Genomic DNA, 18,246 nt, shown 5'->3' on the forward strand with positions numbered 1-18,246 from the left:
CAGTTTTGTTTTTCTTTTAGCTTGGATTTAGATTTAAGAAGACAAGTAGCAGCAGCAGCATGAGACACATATAATAGGGCTTAATTACATCTCATACAGGCTTAATTACGAGAAGTGGCAGAAAGAACCTGCAACATTTCATCATTAGAGAAAAGTTATCAACCATGTTTCCCAAACTTTTAGTACAGAAGTGCTATTAATTGCTTACTGCCTGCATACAGAATTCACATTTGTTATTCAGGCTGATATACATATCACAACTGCCACAAGAAATGGATAACTGAATTAGTTTGATGAATTTCATAATAATAAACATAGCATTTCCACAAGAAGCTCAGGGAATTGAAAGCCTACATTTATGAGTTCTGATTTCTGCAGCAACTGGTTTGCCTTTTTTTTCTTCTTATAAATTCAGGATAAAATATTGCTATTGTTATATCCTTTGATATCCAATTCCCAATGCATAGAGAAGATAGTCTATATGCCCACATAAGTAAAGCAGTAATTTCAGAACTATTTCAAATACACTATTTCATCCACAGAGGCAACTTAAAACAAGTTGGTTTCTGGGCACAAAAAATGAGAAGAAATTTAAAAAAGTGTATTTCCACAGTGTCCCATACAAAAACCATATGAAAACTTCTATTGTAAATTTTAATTTTCATTATTTGTTGATACATCAGTTGCAGTTTTACGGAGTTATTTAGATGCAAGTGATGACCTTTCATTGCAACCTGGGGGGGATAGATTTAGGTGAAAGTGGCTAATACTGTATTGATTATTGTACCATTGACCGATTCACACAGACTTTTATCTAGACCACTTGTAACACACTGTTATCTGTTCATCTAAAGTTATGTATAGCAATATTTGGAGACATAAACAAGTTCTAGAAAAGCTAAAATCATTATTTCAACAACTTGGTGGCAATCTGTCAAAAAACCCCAAAATTTTTCCAGGGATGCTGACTTTTACAAGAAATGTGTGCTTCACTGAAAATAACCTGACAAACGAATTTAGAGGAGGCTTAATCCATTCTTGGCTGCCTTGATGGCATTTAGTACAGGCTCACTTCTTAGACATTCTGCTATATTATTGTTGTCAACATCTTTGAGCAGCAGCACTCCAAAACTGGTTACTCAGCCTACACTTCTTCCTGATCATCAAAGCTGAGCACTTCTGCCAAGCTGCAGAGAGCATGTGTGAAATACTGACTACATGCTGCCATTTTCTGCTGCATCCCATGTCTTCAAGAAAGAAGGTGTAAACACCAGGGAACAACCACCAAATACCTGGCTCTGCTACGGGGTGTCACACCCAGTGGCCTCAGAGTCCATAGGAAGGACAGGACCATTCAGGGTGGGAGTAGCATTTGCTAGATGTAGGAGACTGTTGGGCAGCTCTCTGGGGTTTAAACCTGTAGAAAAAGACTATGGAGACAGAAGTTACTCACATCATCTTTCTTTAAATGGTACATTTTGTTGCTTTTTTTCCCCTCCAGTACACAATGTGATGCTTCAAGCAGAAGAGCTTTGAGGAGCTTTCTTTAGGAAATTGTACCATAGCTTGCAACACATCTTTGACAGAAAACAAAACTTCCTTTAATTTAAGGATTCCTGGAATCCAGCTCAATACTGCTGCTACTCTTCAGTCACCCAGTTTCACTTTGGCTTTCTGTGGTTAGCAGCACTAGTGCAAATTAAGCCATTTCTCTTAAAATAATAGTAATTTTGAAAGAAAGTGTTCTTTTGCCTCCCTGCTTCTGAGGTTTAAGCATTTCTAATAAATATTATTTTTTGTCTTCTGTCTGAGATTAATCCTAGTAGGTATCAATATTTTACTTATCTGCCTCACTGTCATTTTTGGCAAGGAGGGAAACCAACAGTAGGCTGAAAAGATGCTGTAATAAAGATGTTAAAGAATAAAAATTTGAGCTTAAATCCTGACCCCTGCAGAGCCTCATTAGTACAATTCACCCTGTCTCAATTAATCACCAGTCATCACTGCTCATTATTTATAGTCCTTCAACTCATCTATAGTCTGTGTGACCATGCTTCTATCCAAGCCAACATGTATTAGTTATTTGTGTATGCTTTGGCAAGATGGTATCAAAAGGTTTACTAAAATGCAGGTTTATACCACTTGCCTTTCATCTGCTTATTTTGTAATCTTATCAGAAAGGTAAAAAAAGCAATCTGGCTAGATTTATCCTTTCTAAGCCTATTTGTCTTATTGCTTATGGTTCCATTATTAAAGCAGAGGAAAATAATCTTCTTTACTCGACCCCGCAATGCATTTATCACTTGCCTGCTTTTTATGGTTCTAATTTCACTGGCTCTTCCAGTTATAGTCACAAAACACTCTCAAAAATGGACCCTGACATGGAAAAAGAAACATGTGCACAGTAAGGATAAGGTTTGCGGAAAGAAGTAGAAACACAAATGAATTAGAAACAGAAATAGAACACAAGGTATAGCAAATTTTGATCCTAAATCTGCCTCTTCTGACCACAATAAACTGTGTGTGCTAAAATTCAGTTCTGCAGCCAGCACTACAAATCAGCCAGCCAGAGCACTTCAGCACTCCCTAAGCTTTAACCACATAAAAAGTCCCTCTTGACTTCAGGGTCTAGTCAAGTGTCACAAGCTAAGTAGAAGCTTCACAGAAGGAAAAAAAAATCAGCCACAGTAAATCACAAGCCTCATTTATTAGCTCTGAGAGCCTACATCCTGCAGATGGAGGAAGAAAGAATATAAGGTATGGATATTGGTTCCACTGAGGAGCTCTGAGTTCCAAACCTGGCTTTGCACGAGTCAGTGCTTGTGTGTTTTTCTGTTATGTCTCTTGATCAGTATTCATTTATATTCCTCATTCTTTTTATTATTTGCTGTTTGGTTCCTGAGATTTGTTTTTGCCATTCCCTGGGAAGACCTTTTGTAAGAGGTTACACTCTCTTTGCTACTAAGTTGAGATGCACAGAATTGCCCTCTGCACCAGGAAATTGCAAAACTTGTTTGAGACGTTTCTCAGTACACTGCAGGTCAAGTAGAGGTTCTTTAGTCACCAAAAAAATCAAAAGTAAAGGAACTGGCAGCCACTGTTTTAAATAAGCATGTCAATTTTGTCCACAGAACCTTTAGGGGTGATAGCTAGGAACAGCTTTTTTTTAATGTCATTGTTCAAGTTCTGTTACACATTGAGACTTACTGACTGTCCCTACAACATTTTTCCTCAGATATATTTTCCTCAAGCCAGCAAAACCCAAGCCACCTCAGAAAAAGCACACACAAAACCAACCTTACTAAAACTCCCAAACCCACTCCAATAGTCCAAGACAAAACCAACTCGCCATTACTGCACTATAATGCTATGATACTGCTTCACAAGAGGCCAAGGAAAAAATAAATAAAATAAATAAACTGTTAGGTGCTGAAGAGGTAACACCATCTGCTAATTCAGTTTCACATTAAAAAATAGCTTCTCCCCTCAGTAGTGGAAAGTTGATACTGTCACAGTGGAGAGTTGATACTGGTTAGTTAAAGAGTCCCTGACCAAAAACTGGTTTTTCAGCAACAACAGAAAATATCTGAAAGTGTTCAGCAAAAGAAAAGCATGAACACAGTACGGGAGGTAAAAGGAGAAAGAAAAGTGAAGAGGAAAAGTCAAAAAGGATGTGATTCTTAATAATAAGACATTTAAAAAATCATGATAGAGACTGCTCCGGAAGAAAATGCACCCAAATAAAAGGGAATACAGTGCAAGAACAGTTGAAATTGGGGAATATTAAAGCAAATGCTGACAAACAAGCAGTAACAAAAGAGGAACAGCAATGTTCAGCCTGAATTGGATGGAGAAGCAATTTGAATCACTGAGATAACTCTCCTTTTTTTCCCTTTCCTTATGTTTTATTAAATAAGCCACTTCTGCTTATTCCAAGGGAAAAGAAAAAAACATTCACCCTTTCAGACATCTGTGAAACTGAATACTCTGTGAGGCCATCCAGGAACACTATAGATATGTGGAAGAGGGTTCAGTGAACAAAATGGATTTGCTCAGACTTCTGTGAATGTCACTGACCTCCACAAGAATGAAAATATTAAGATTAATGATAACATCATGAGTGTTACACCACCAAATAAATCAGGAGACCCTTGAACAGATTTTAAAGAGAGGAGCAGCTCTAATTCTGTTTTCTGCTACTTAAGACACATGGCTTATGGGGTCATGCTAACAGGTAACAAGCAATTTCAGAAGTGGATCACCTGGCTAGTGCAATTCCTTCAACAGCCTAGGGATCTTGAGGGCATTTTGCAACACAGCAGTTGCTAATTGAAACACAGGGATACCTCTTTCACTTCTGGAAGTACAGAGCACTTCAGTGCTAGTCAGAGATACACACTGTAATGTGTTTTGGCAGCTGAGGTAGAGGGCAGAGAGGGCCAAACACACCCACACACGCACTGATAATGCAAGAAATCCCACTTATAATTCCCTCTACACTTCTCAGCCAAATAAGTCTCCTTACTTTTTTCAATGCTGTAAGAGAAAAAGGCTCAGAACTATGATTCATACAAAAAAGGCTTGAGGAGTGCTGCTTCACACACACCACTGTGCCTCAAAATTCAAGTAAGATTTACAGCACTTTCTCAGTTGAGTTACAAAAGAGACAGAGACATTCCAGGTCACACATGACTTCTGAAAATTTAAGGTAGGTAATGTGTAATAAGCACTATTTCATTACTAATTATTCAGAGTACATAGAATTTAATTACACTCTCTTCCATTTATCATTATTCTATCCACCTTTACCAATACAACAGCTTCCGGAGAAGAACCGCACATAAAAATTTTAAAATCTGGCTTTAGTCAATCTGCAGTTATATATCTTTTTTTAGCAACAGTAATTTTTAATTGCAGAACTGTTTTGCTTGTTTAGATGTACTATGTTTCAGAGTTGTTGCATTATACAACAAAATGTTATGCATTTAGAAAATTGCTGTGCACAGCTGTTTTGTTACTTACACTCCATCTTAAAATTGACTGGTTGGAAAATGAAGTTTGTCTGAAAACAATCACTTCTGAACTCATTTAAGTTTACAGAACTCCATATGAAAGTCTCTCTTATTTGAGCTGAAAATGTGATTCATTGGCTAAATAAATGGTACACTAAAACTGCCGTGCAGGAAGAAAGGGGCATTTTATTTTCATTCTTTTCTTTCTGTGTGGTTTTCAACCAAAACCCTAAAAAATGTATTTAAGGGCAAAAGACCTAAGCAAACACAGCTGACTCAACCTAGAAGGTCAGCAAAGCTGAGAAATAGCTGCATGAATATCTTATACTGATTAGAAGCTGTAATTTTTAGAAAATAATTACCCGAGATACAAGTCAAACTAGTTCTGTGAACCATTTTGTGAATGCGCTTTTAAAGAAGTAAAAGCACCAAAAGCTGTTTGCATAATCGGTTAGTTAGGATAGGCTGCAAGCAGAGAGTTAAGAGATTTCATTCAGCAAAACCAGAGATAAAGGGCACCATCAGGTAAATTTCCAGTAAATCAGTAGCACAGCTTATAGTGATTTCAAATGAAGGAGTCTTGGATCTCAAGAATAAGGATGACATTTTTTTCCCTGACCAGGAATTCTTTCTACTAATGCTAGAGAGACATGTTAGAGAAATACCTCTCTTTCTTAGAGATATTTCTCTAAGAAAGCCCTCAAAAATGATGGGTTTGGTGCTTATTTAGACAAAAAAAGAAAACTAAAGGCATGTCTTTAGGTCCGTGTCATCACACTAAGTGATGCATTCGCAAAGGGTTAAGAGGAGATGTAGCAGGTGATACTGATTCGGTTGACAGCTGAGGTGAAAGGAGGCAAGGGGAATCTTACAGAAGCAGTTTTCCAACGGAGAACACTCTCAGCTCTAGCCAAAGCTAGATACTGAGGCCTGATATTGCAAGAGGGAATTTCAGCTAATGAGGGACAAGCCTCAGATGGATGAGTCAGAGATCCCCTGCTACCAAAATGCCATAACACACCTACACCAAGATCTTTGTGTAGTAAATTCAGGTGGCAGTGGTTAGAGAAAAAAGCAACAATTTTCTTTTGAAAGAAGTCTGGACTTAAATAGACATCCCTGCTAAATCAAAATACCCACCACACTTTAACAGTAGGCTACCAGCTGTGAACAAAACAGGGAATTGCCTATTAAATGCAAAAAATCTGCCCTCTCTGTTTTGGCAACAAAGCCTGGAATACTACCAGGCACTAAAGAATTAGACTGTGTAAAGGAAAAAATAAGTGAAAACCAGAATGACTGCTGATGGATGTTAACCCATGAAAATGCATTAGGAGAGCTACAAGGAGCACAATCAGCAGCTATCCTTTCACAGCCCCTCCCCTAAAACTTCTGCAACACACTGAAAGGCTCACATTGTCACTGAGCAGCAAATATAAATACATACCTTCCGATGAACGGGAATAAACATCTTTGGATTTCACACAGGAGACAGGGCATGACCGGTATAATTAAGTGATTTGAAAACTGAAAAAAAGCAGGTTCAGCAGGTTTTAAGGCACAGGACAGAAATCTGTGCTTCTGCATTGTAATAGGCTATTTCTTCTCTAAAGGCAAATGTTTATGATACTATGCCAGTCCATGCGATTGTCTCAAGATAACTAGTTCTTCCACATTCAACACACAGCTACATTACTCCATTTTATTCCTATACAAACAGCAATTTCCCACTATTACAAAAAGAGCATACAATGAATCTCATATTCACCCTACTCCCACAGTGCCTCTTCTTTATACTGAATGAATACAAAATGTGAAAGAATTAAGCTTATGTGGCCAACTCATATTCTAACACCTTCTGAGTGCTTGAAAAGTAAATGTCTCCAACATTTTATAAATGTATAACATCCAAATATGTATAGATAAAATTCAGAGTTCTCTTATTTTTGTATATATATACACACATGAAGTTTCAAGGAAAAGCTAAAAAATGCAGTGCCATTTAAGACAAGACATCCATTGCGGCTTCTCCTTTTTTTCTCTGCTAGAAAACTGCAAGTATATTAATACCATAGCCAATGTTTTGTATATTTTTTAAGTACAGCACTCAATACTAGAGTCCATTTCAGGCCTAAAAACCTTGGTATGGTACTATAAAGCCATTAATTCTATATTAAATTATACTACATTTTATTTTAGCTGTGATGGCCCAGTAATTACTACTGATTGTTTCTGATCTCTCACATATGAAAAAGCATGGCTGGTGAATTAGTGATGATAACCAATAATGAGAAGCAAGGGCATTTATACTTTTTCTTTGTACACCATTCAATTGTTATTAAAAAAATCCATTATGCTCTGTATTTTACTACATATAGCAGACACAACCCACTAAATGTATCTTTTACTTTCTCTCCTTTTTTCAAAAGAGATCACAAGATATTATCGTATTACCTTTTCTCTCTCACTGCACTGCCAGGCTCTGGCCAGCCAATTCTGAATTTGCTTTCACTTTCAGACATTTATCTGCATACAGTTAGGTGAAAGGTATTATTAATCATATCCTGTTGCTAGGCTACCTGGAGATGTTCATTTAAGCTTAATGTTTCTCTTTGTTATAAAGTGCCATGAGGAACACACAGATCTGAGACAAGAAAACTACCTTGCAGAAGCTGCTTAAAAATAAAATAAAATCAAGGCTCTCAGAATAGCATTAACAAGAAAAAGAATTTAAAAACCCCCAGTATAGCGTACAGTTTGCACAGTAGAGCTTCATTTTAACATGAAACTTTTAGATAACTGATGCGCAATAAGAATTAAAACTGAGGTTTAGTGTTCAGCCTCATAGCTGTTGGAAGAGCTTTAAAGCCACTACAATATCTTTATTAGAAAAAATTCTACAATGAGAACATTAGCTAATATTCAGTGAAATAAACAGAAATGTATGAATGATGCACAATTTAAAGAAAAATACCAAATATGCCCATGTAAATTAAGATATTATTTATAAGGCTTTTGGTTCAAGCTTATGAGAATATTCACACCTCTGCATAAAGATTCATATCCATTCATATCTGCCACATCTAGGAAGAGTTCCCAAGGACTTGACACGGGCTTAAATTACATGTTACAAAGTTCTGTGTAACAAGAGATGGAGCAGCACAAGAGTGGGATGTGACTTAAATGGCTCTTTTAACCTAGTGAGTAGCAGTCACTCAGCGGAATTGGAAAACATGAGGTAAAATTCTAGCAAAGACATGGCCATATATAATTTTACTCCAAGACAGCAGGATGAAGTTCTCTGACTCTCTCAAGGTGTCTATACAACCAGCTATCTCATTTAAAAATCTGCAAAAGGCCTTGCCTATATTACAGCTTTAATCACATTAGGGAACTAAAGCAAGACAGTCCAAATTGTTTCCTTTCCACTCTGCTCTGGCTTGTCTAAAAAAAACTGGACATACTTGAATGACTTTCCAAGTATTTTGGAATACTGATACTCATTTTAATTCTCTGTAGGATCCCTTTCCATTACTGAAGATGGAAAACATTCACTTTGAGAGTATCAATATCTGGTGCACACACTCATTTGGAAATTTGGGTTGTAGCCCTTAAAAACATATGAGCAGCAGCACCCACTCAGCATGGTGGTCCCTCATAACTTCCTAACCCATCCATTCTGTTGAAATGCAAAAATTCTGAATGCCAGTATAGACTGGCAAATCCTTTCTGTTTCTGAGGAAAATAAGCCTTTTTCTGAGTTTTGACCTGCAAGCTAGCATAGCACTTTGACAAAATGACAGTAAGCAGTGTTATAGAGTTTTCAATACAGATTCCTGGCTTGGATTCTGGTTATCAGCAGAAACACACATGGGTGCAATAATGAAAGTAGTCTTCGCTCTTTACAGAGTTAAGGAAACAAAAAATCACTTTCAGACACCAGCAGTGACACTGGACTCCTTTTCTAACTCCTGCTACCTTGGTGCTTTCCAAGTAACAACTGCAAACAATGCTATTCCTGATTCTTCATGTGAAAAACAGATGCAAAATACTTCAGCAATGCATTACTGCAGTGCATTGATATGTCAGCAAAAAAAGAGTATAAACATGGCTGTAGTATAGAAGAGTGATTTTTCCAGAGTTTCCTTTATTAGAGACATTATTTCCAATTAACTTTCATTTCTGCACTTACATTATAGGCATAGTAAAGTTTGCCTTCAGCATTTTCAGAAGTACTAAGCATGGGATTTTTAAGTCCATAAGTAGAGATTTTTTTCAAGAGTTGCATCTATGGCATTAGGGTTTGAAGTATGTACTGGTTAGCTTAAGAGGCATTTGTTTCAATCAATATTTAATTCTATTTTGTCTTTATGGAAAAATATAATAAAATGTTGTCCAAAACAAACCTAAAAGCCAGCAGGTACATTTCCAGCACCAATTTTGGTCTAAGATTCCTAATTGCAGTTGTGTTTTCCTATGAGAAGGCTGAAATGAAGCCAAACAGGCAATGATGAGGACAAGGCTAGTGCTGCTGATATCTCACAAGATGCAGAACCTGTACCTCTGTCACTGATTTTATGGTAAGGGTTGTATCAGACAGCTGTTTCTTCAATGAAGATATATTTTGCCTAAAATCTTACAAATAAATTGTTCTGACACTGCAGCAGTTTAAAAAAATTAATTCAAGGAAGACAAAGTTCAGCTTCATTTAGAAGACCACGCACTTCTTCAGAGAGAGAGAAAAACACCCAGGACAAATGTGGTACTGCTCTAAGTTTGCAAGACTATGAGTTCTGGCTTGGTAGTTCGGCTTTAATAATGCTTTGTATTAGTACTAACTCCACATTGCTACCCCAGTTATTTTTACCTTTTACTTCAGATTTCAGCTGAGTGGGGAAATTAAAAAAAAACCCCAAACCAAAACATCCTTTCTTGAAATGAGCTACAATTACAAAAAAACCTCAGTTTTAGCTTATTGCAGTTTTATAAAGAAAAAGTGTAACAGAATATCCCACTTGTAAGAGTTAAAAAGCATAGTTGTGAATGTAAAACCTCGTTTTAGTTTTGAAGCTGGCAACAAATGCATTATGGCAATTACATCTCACCAGAAGGAAAAAAAAAAATTAAAATTGTGCTGTGCCTGGTGTTCTGATAACCCCTACTGCCACACTTATGGTGTGAAATGTACTTGTCCACATGCCCTGATCCCTCAACTCTTGTAACAGGAACAAATTCCATGCTTCTGTACTGCAGAGTGAGATCCTTACAGCATAGATAACAGACCTGCCATTTAATTTCATACTCTTTTCCTGAGTTTCCACACACACTTTGAGAAAAATACTTGATATCTTATCTTATTTTTTGGCTTGGCCTTCCTGTTCTGAATTGCCACCTCTGTTTTTCCCACTAGATGCATGGACAGGTCAGCTGATCTTTAAAAAGCCAGAGAATAATTCTTGCTGGTATAGAGGGCAACCAGCCTGGATCCAGGGTAAAACTTTTTAAAGTTTTACAATGTTAAGTTAGAGGCTGCTCCCCACCACTTCAGTAGCACCCTCCTTCCTCTGTGGGAAAAGCTAAACTCAGCTTTTATTGCAAAGGATTTACTAGTTTGGAGAATGGAATCCTAAGATTCTGTATGCAGATTTTTTTATCTTGTTCCCTAAATTCAGGGATTTTTGCTACCATGCCATCTTACAACTGTGGGAGCTGTTTTATCAGTAAGACATTAGGGTGGCAGAGATGACACGAGCACTTGAGAGCAGGTGCTGTGAAACTAAGAAACAACGGTTTGTCAAGAAGTATCACTGTCAGTGGAGTAGCAACCTGATGTAAGGCACCCTAATTAAATCATGCAGGGCAGATTCAGTTGGATACATTTTCTGCAGCCTCAGCATGACCAAATACAATAGAGAGAAAGTAGAAGATAGTTTCCTCCCCAGCCAGAAGATAACTTGTCATCCTTCAATGCCCTCCATGGGGACCACTGCCAGCTGTTGGCAGTGTCACATGGAGTCTTCTGTAGCCCATGAACATTCTGGTAAGTTCTATATCCCTCCAGAACTGCTCAACTTATGTCCAGAGGCTTCTCAAAAAAGTATGCCTCAATCAAGTATATGTGAGAGTGATTTAAAGCTAACTGAAATTAATTTCCTAATGAACAGGTAGTTCTTTAAGAACCTAAATACACCACACCTGCTACTTCACCTAACAAGATGAATTATTAATGGATTAATGAGTAATCTTCCTACTACTGCTTGTATTTTTAACAGCCAGACCTTTTTACTCCCACACTCAGCTGCTTACAACACTATGCTGAGCACGCACTTTTAGTGATCACTTCTACAATTTAGTGTCCTACCTGCAAGGACTCAATTCTGTGCTAACACCTACTGCATTGAGGTTCTCCACACATGTAATGATGCCTTATTTCTATGACATCCTTCTCACCTGACAACTGACATTCAACTTCTTGCTGTTCAGCTAAAAATGGCAACATGCTCTATCCTAAGGGCTAAGAACAGCTTTTGTTTCACAGGCATCATGGAGACATCTTTCCACCTTTGTTGCTCTTTATAGTCCTCATTTAACCAATCAAACATAATTCTGTTTCCTGTAACAATGCATTCAGTCTTCACACATGAGCCCTTTCCTTGTGGGGTAGGCTTTGTCTAACATATTCTCATTTCTCCTATAGTTCACTTCAGATCCATTCCCTTTGCTCTTTCTTTGGATATACAGGAGCCTCGACACCTCTTGCTAGGTCTGTGCAGGCAGCTCAGCATCTCAAGAAGTCTCAGTTTCCTGTAACAGAAATAAGATTTTAGCTAACACCACCAGTGTATTTTCCAGAGCTACAGTCCATGCCCATTTACAGCAACACCCAGATATCTTGGCATGCTCCAAGTTAGAGGAGTGTTCCTTTTCTTCTACCTTTAATTGAAAATGAGTTATCTAAGATACAGTTTGTCCTTCTTAACCTTTGTTATCTTCATCCTTCATGAAATATGTCTCCCCATCTGGAAAACTCCTTCCGTTTGAATTCCACTCTGGTTCCACCTGACAGCATCCCTCTGTATTTCCCATTCCAAAAACCTCCATTCCAGTGGCTCAGGAGATCTAGCCTTGAGATATGGCATCTGAGCTCTGATGGCCATGTACAGCAGTTCATACCAGAATAATTGCAGTCTGAGCTGGTGATTATATTCTAACCCATAAATATTTGTTATTAACAGGCAGAGGGCTGTAACAGAACTCTTCCACAGGGAAAAATAAATGAAAAAAAGATTTTTATCTCTGCAGTACTCTATAAGTATACAAGTTTTAAGACATGCTTTGAAACACACTTTAGTTTCAATTATTGTTAACTGTAAAACATGAAGGTCATAGCATGGACTATACAGCTTCAAAATGTTTATTAAAGTAGCACTGATGACTAACCTAATTAGTCATAGCCGCAGCTATTTTTCTCCCAATTATTTCCTTCTCTCCATACATTTTCAGATTCAGAGCCATTTTTTTCAGTACTGCTCTGTAGCATTTCTATAATTCATAAATAGTAACGAAAATGGATAAAGAGCAAAGACTTTGAACTTTTCTAGGAATTTTTCCATAATAGCAGCCACCAATCTGTGAACCAAATAAGTGAAAAAAAAAATAAAATAGGCCTCAGTCTGATTAAAAGTACTTTTTAGAGCAAATTTCAAGAACCAACCTCTATGTTGCTGATACCTGCCATCAGGAAATGTTTGAAACTCTGCTGAAAATCAAATATGCCAGTTGTAAATAGGTGTTATCAACAAACTTCTATAATCTTCTACAGAATTTTCAGAGCTGAGAGTTTCCACTGGTGCTATAGCAAAAAACCCCACAGAAATTTGGAAAAAAAACAGCCCTGAAAAATAAAGTACTGCAAAAATACAACTCTAAAATGGTATATATAAATTAGAAGCAAGCTTTCCAACACAGTTACTCCCCTATATACTGTTGAAGACATTCTTACAGGTATGTAGGGGAAGAACAATAAAACAAAGAAAACAACTAACAGAACCTTAAGAAATCCACCTTTTCTTCTATGGCTTAGCTGTTCCCCAAAGAGGGAAAGGGCTGTGCTGCCATCTTCTGAAGGAAAAAAAGGAGAAGACTCGTATTCTGAGGTTTCAACATCCAGTTAGGAATTTAACAACCTAATAACTTTATGTCCATGTATAGGCAAGCATGAACTACATTGTCTTTTGCTTCTCAGGTTCCTTTTAAACATGGGCGTGATTTTTAGGATGATTTAGATCTCAATTGTCTTGGAAAGTCTGACTCACTACTAAGAAGTTTTACCCAAATTACATAGTTTTAAGATGCTATAGTATTGAATGGAGAAATTACTTATGTTTAGAGACACAAAAAGAGTAAGAATAAAGAATAATTGCTTTGTTTCTACATATCCTCACATTTATGCTCCAATGAAGAGAGCAGAGAAACTCAGTAACACATGGAGAAGGCAGTACAATATAACAAAGCATCTGCAGATAACTACATCTCCATTTTCTGCTCTTTGGTTTTATAAGGAGTCACAAAAATACTTTACACTTCATTATTTCCATAGCACCTATGAGCAAAATGTACTCTGTTTTTTCATGTCAGCCAGCCAACTATTAAACTACCAGAAGTTAAATCTTTTAATATCTTACATTCATTTCTGCAGGCTCCATACATAAAACAAGGGTGTGGGAGAACAAACCCTGCAATTACCAGCCAAAAGGAACAAAGCATACTTCTGCCTGCCAGCCTCTAACTCTTACATCACTTGCAATACTTCACAAATTCTATTTTTTAAAATAAAATGTTAAAAACATGGTTGAAGCTATCTAATGCTTGAGAAGGAATAAACAGTCTCCTTCAGTAAGCATGACGAGATAATGAACTATAACCGCTTGTACACAAAAATAGTAAAAATAAAACAAATCACTGAGTGGTTTTAAGTCATGGATGCACCAGAGCAGAGAAAATAAACCATGAACAGATTGTGCTAAATCCAAGCTGATCTGGAAAGAAAGGCAAAAAAGCTGGAATAAAGTTTTCCATCTCTCACCTACTACCAAAAAGATCCTCTGGTCACAGCACCCTAAGATCTTACTGCATATCCAGGTCAAACGGACAAGGAAGAGTGCAAAAAACAATAGTGTGTATCGTGTGTATATATGTATGTGTGTGTGCATTACCTTTAATTTAAAGACAGAATTAGTTGTCCTGTGCAACAAACCAGGGCTTTATGATGACATTACTCTGGACAGCACACAAGGATGCATACAGAGCTATGCTTTGTATCTTTGACCACTAATAAGAGCATAGTTTTTCCCTCCACTCTGATTATTGCTATAACTGGACTCCTTTTTTACTTTAGCTTATTCGTAAACATTTGCTTTTTAAGTCTTTTTGGTACAAAAGAACATCCTAGCAATAAATCATTACAACATTACCTCCAAAAAGGAGGTAGTTTGAGGCTCTTGGGTGCAGATAAGAAAAGCAAAGGAAGTTAATGCGTTTAAGCTAACTTGCTCTCCTTTATTTATTCGTGCCTATTGGTTCTCAATATGTTCCTTCTCCTTATTATATATAGCTGTTGGAATTAAAATTATAGGAAAAGAACCTTCTGCCTGAGGGATTACAAGAGAAATGAGAGAACAAAAAGAAACAGTGAATCTGTCAAGCCCAGATAAAAAGAATACTCAAAGAATTATGGGTGGTAGTTTGGATATTGCACAGAAAATTTACAATTTTGTCTTGGGATGGTATTTCCTTGATAATAAGAAGTATCTGTAGTCATGTCAAATTGATGTGTTAACACAAATAACCATCTCTCACACTGCCTTTTCCACTGTCTTTACTTCACTCTTTAGAACAATCTTTCATACAATTGAGCAGTTTACAGCTCAAGAATGTAGAAAACATGAACAAATCCATAAATCTTTATACGAGGCTCAAAAAACTCCCATCAAAAATACATCTACTTTGCTTTTGATTATGAGAGGCAACAAAAAGGGAAATAGAACATGGCAAAAATTTATATGCAGAAAGATTCTGACTCTATAAGGACTCTTAATATACCAGACGCAAAATGTTTAAATATTAACATTAAACTTGAGAAGTAAACATAAAATACAGATCTCTGATATGAAAAAAAGAATATATCCATAAGGTTATGGAACAACTCTTGGTTAGACCACTGGGATCAGCATTAATACGTTTAACGTAAACAGCATTGAAACATCTCCCACCACATCTTTGGTGGGAATGGATGCTGAAATACAGGACTTTAACCTTTGTATACATTTTTAGCTTAAATGGTTACTGAACTATAAATTCAACTTCTTTTGGCTTTTAAATTTGTGAATACTCAAGTTGTATACAACTGCCTTATAGATATTGACATAGTATTTACTGAAAATTATAAATTGTGAATTTATTAGATGCGAGTTTTTTGTTCGATGTTTAATTTATTATTTTAATTACCTATTCAATATTACTTAATATTTTAAATCAATATTTGTTGAGGGTGTTGTTTTTTTTAAAACTCTCCTTTATTAAGACAAATATAAGAGAGCACACAGACCCAGAAAATTTGAAACAGTGAAGAGACTTGGCTTCTAAATGCAGTAAACTAAATACTCATACTGACAGACTGATAAGTGATAGATCTTAAACTGGGATAAATCGGGAAGTATTTTTAGAGTTTAGATTTTATACACCACCTGTCTGCTTTACAACCAGAGCTTCCAAACCTGAATGCAGTAACCACTGTCTTTTACAAAGAATCATTTTATCTGACTAGACAATACATTTTGATAATACAAATGAATTGGTTAAAAGAATTTTGTAAGCATTGAAACAAGAGCATAAATCTTGAGGAGTGGCAAAATTATATCCAGGGATTAAATTCATAGTGATATGGATTTTCAGAGTTACTAAGAAGAAATGGTATACAGAAACGTTCATCTTTCTGTAAGGAATGTTCTCTTGCCTTTGTAAGAAAGGGTCTCAAAGCACATCAAACACAATACAAGCTTCCATTGAACCTGAAATGCTATGTCTCTGTTAGCACAGGATTCTAATACCAGAAGAAGCCTTCAAAGTAGGACCTAGCATCACCTCTGCTTTGAAGGGAGGGAACTAGGGCATAAGTTTTCTGTATTCTTTTCTTAAGAAATCATTGGCAAACTCAGACAGAGCATGTTATCTTCCACCATATCTAGGACCTTGAATAAGAGATCACTCCTCGTCCCAACAGGAAAGGGAGGCAAGAGTTCAATGCCATGAATGTCTGAATTTCCTGTTTACCAGGTAGGTATATTACATGCAAAGAAAAAGCCATTCAACTCAATTAAACGGAAACTTCCTCAATATATAATGGCTGAAAGAGGGTGCAGCACACCATATAAGACTTCTACTTGCAGCATTTTATGCGGCAGGTCTTTTTTCCATTATTTTTCTCCTACATTCACAGAATTTATCTGCACTTTGTTGATCAGCACCTGAACTGCTTTTTCAGAAGGATCTTAAAATGTTCACTAAAACTTGCCTTAGTTGCTGCTGGGATGGAGTTAGCTTTCTTCCTAGAGACTGGTACATTGCTGTGTTTTGGATTTAGTATGAGAATGATGTTGTTAAAATAATGGTGTTTTCAGTTGTTGCTAAGGAGTGTTTATACTAAGGCAAGGACTTCTCAGCTTCTCATGCTCTTACAGCAAGAAGGCTGCAAGGGCAGAAGTTGGTAGAAGACACAGCCAGGACACTGGGCCAAAGGGATATTCCATACCACATGGTGTCATACATAAACCAAGGGGAAAGCTGGCTGGGGGCCACTGCACAGGAACTCTCTGGACATCAGTCAGCAGGGGTGCGAGAAATCACATAGGGCATCCCTTGTTCTGCATATTCTATTTCTTTCATCAGTATTATTATTTTCTTCCTTTTCTGGCCCATTAAAGTGTCTTTATCTCAACCCTTGAGTTTTCCCACTTCTGCTTCTCCGATTCTCTCCCTTATCCTGCTGTGGGGTGGAGTGGGCTGTGTGGTGTTTGGTTTCTGTCTGGGGTTATACCAGGACAGAACTACACAACATACAGAGGGTTAACTAAGCTCAAGAACCACAGAAGAACCTGGCAAACCTTTGCAGTTTTATATAGCCTAGCAATATGAAACCCCTTTCTATTCTTGGCTAGATTTCTTTCACACACCCTCTTAAAAAAGTTTATAGAGAGAGAACACAAACTTCTAGTACCTCTAAAGGGGTATTCTCAAGGCTAATTTTAGGCAGTGGAAACTAGCCTCTTTCCAGGCTTTCTTTTTAATGTGTGGAAAGATTGTGACTCCATAGTAGATGGTCAGAAAAGGATATTTAGAATGGATTTGTAATTGTAAACATTAAAAAAAAGAGAGCCCTGTTGAAACCAGTCGCACACCTCCACCTTTACCTGCCTGCTCACCACTCATTTTTAGCTTCATCCAGACAAATGTTCATGCTCTTCCCAGTCTGCCTACACTCCAAATAACAAATATTATGAGCTCTCTGCCCAAACCTTAATCTAAACCAGTGTGTGAGTCCAGCCCCATTGACACTACACCACAGTAAAGTCTGAGAACTGAAGTTATCTTGCAGAACAAAAAGGACGATAACCACTCTGCACTAACCACACTGGTCAGGAAGATCAGCCTACCAACCCCAACATTTCTCTTTCAATGCCCTACTACACATCTTGTCTTCTTTTTTCTCTTTTATTTCATGATTCACATACCAAGGCTTAAGATGCAAACTCAGAACTGAAATATTTTTAACATCTTCTTTGATGAATCTCCATACATAATTTACAAAGCCTTACATAAATTCCCTTAGACTAACACAAACCTTCTCCCTTATTCATGTACCACCATTATGGTTTAACAGGGTTAAATGACTCCACAAGAATAATGTTTAAGGCTAAAGTAATACAGCAAAGGTCCATCAAAAAATGTAAAACCTGTAGGAGTAACAGCACATACCTGAGCAGGAAGAGGAGTGCTATCTACTAGAGAACTATTTATTCGGTCATCAAAAGTCACTAACTTTGGAATTCTATAATCCAGGGCCAAAAGCAATCATCAAAAATATTTTGATGGCAACAGCCATGTCATGTTCTGTATCACATGGGAAATGTTACAATGAGTTATTGCTCAAATCTAAAATACCACAAACTTTTCAAAC

General features: G+C 37.0%; 1 protein-coding gene across 5 annotated transcripts in view; it reads right to left on the minus strand.

The window, feature by feature from the left end:
* The window catches only part of CHST9 (carbohydrate sulfotransferase 9), an 88,450-nt gene that overhangs the window by 45,318 nt on the left and 24,886 nt on the right, over positions 1–18,246 (minus strand). The window contains exons 1-2 of one of the 5 annotated variants that reach the window (XM_083880948.1): positions 11,463–11,731; positions 6,460–6,539 (exon numbers count right to left, since the gene is read on the minus strand). The exons of the other annotated variants lie outside the window; for them this stretch is intronic. The gene's annotated coding sequence lies outside the window, so the exon portion shown is untranslated. Of the gene's footprint in view, positions 1–6,459; positions 6,540–11,462; positions 11,732–18,246 lie in introns of those variants that run through there. 5 annotated transcript variants of the gene reach the window in all.

Source organism: Zosterops lateralis (assembly GCF_965231275.1).
Source record: "Zosterops lateralis genome assembly, chromosome: 1".
Taxonomy (NCBI): Eukaryota; Metazoa; Chordata; class Aves; order Passeriformes; family Zosteropidae; genus Zosterops; species Zosterops lateralis.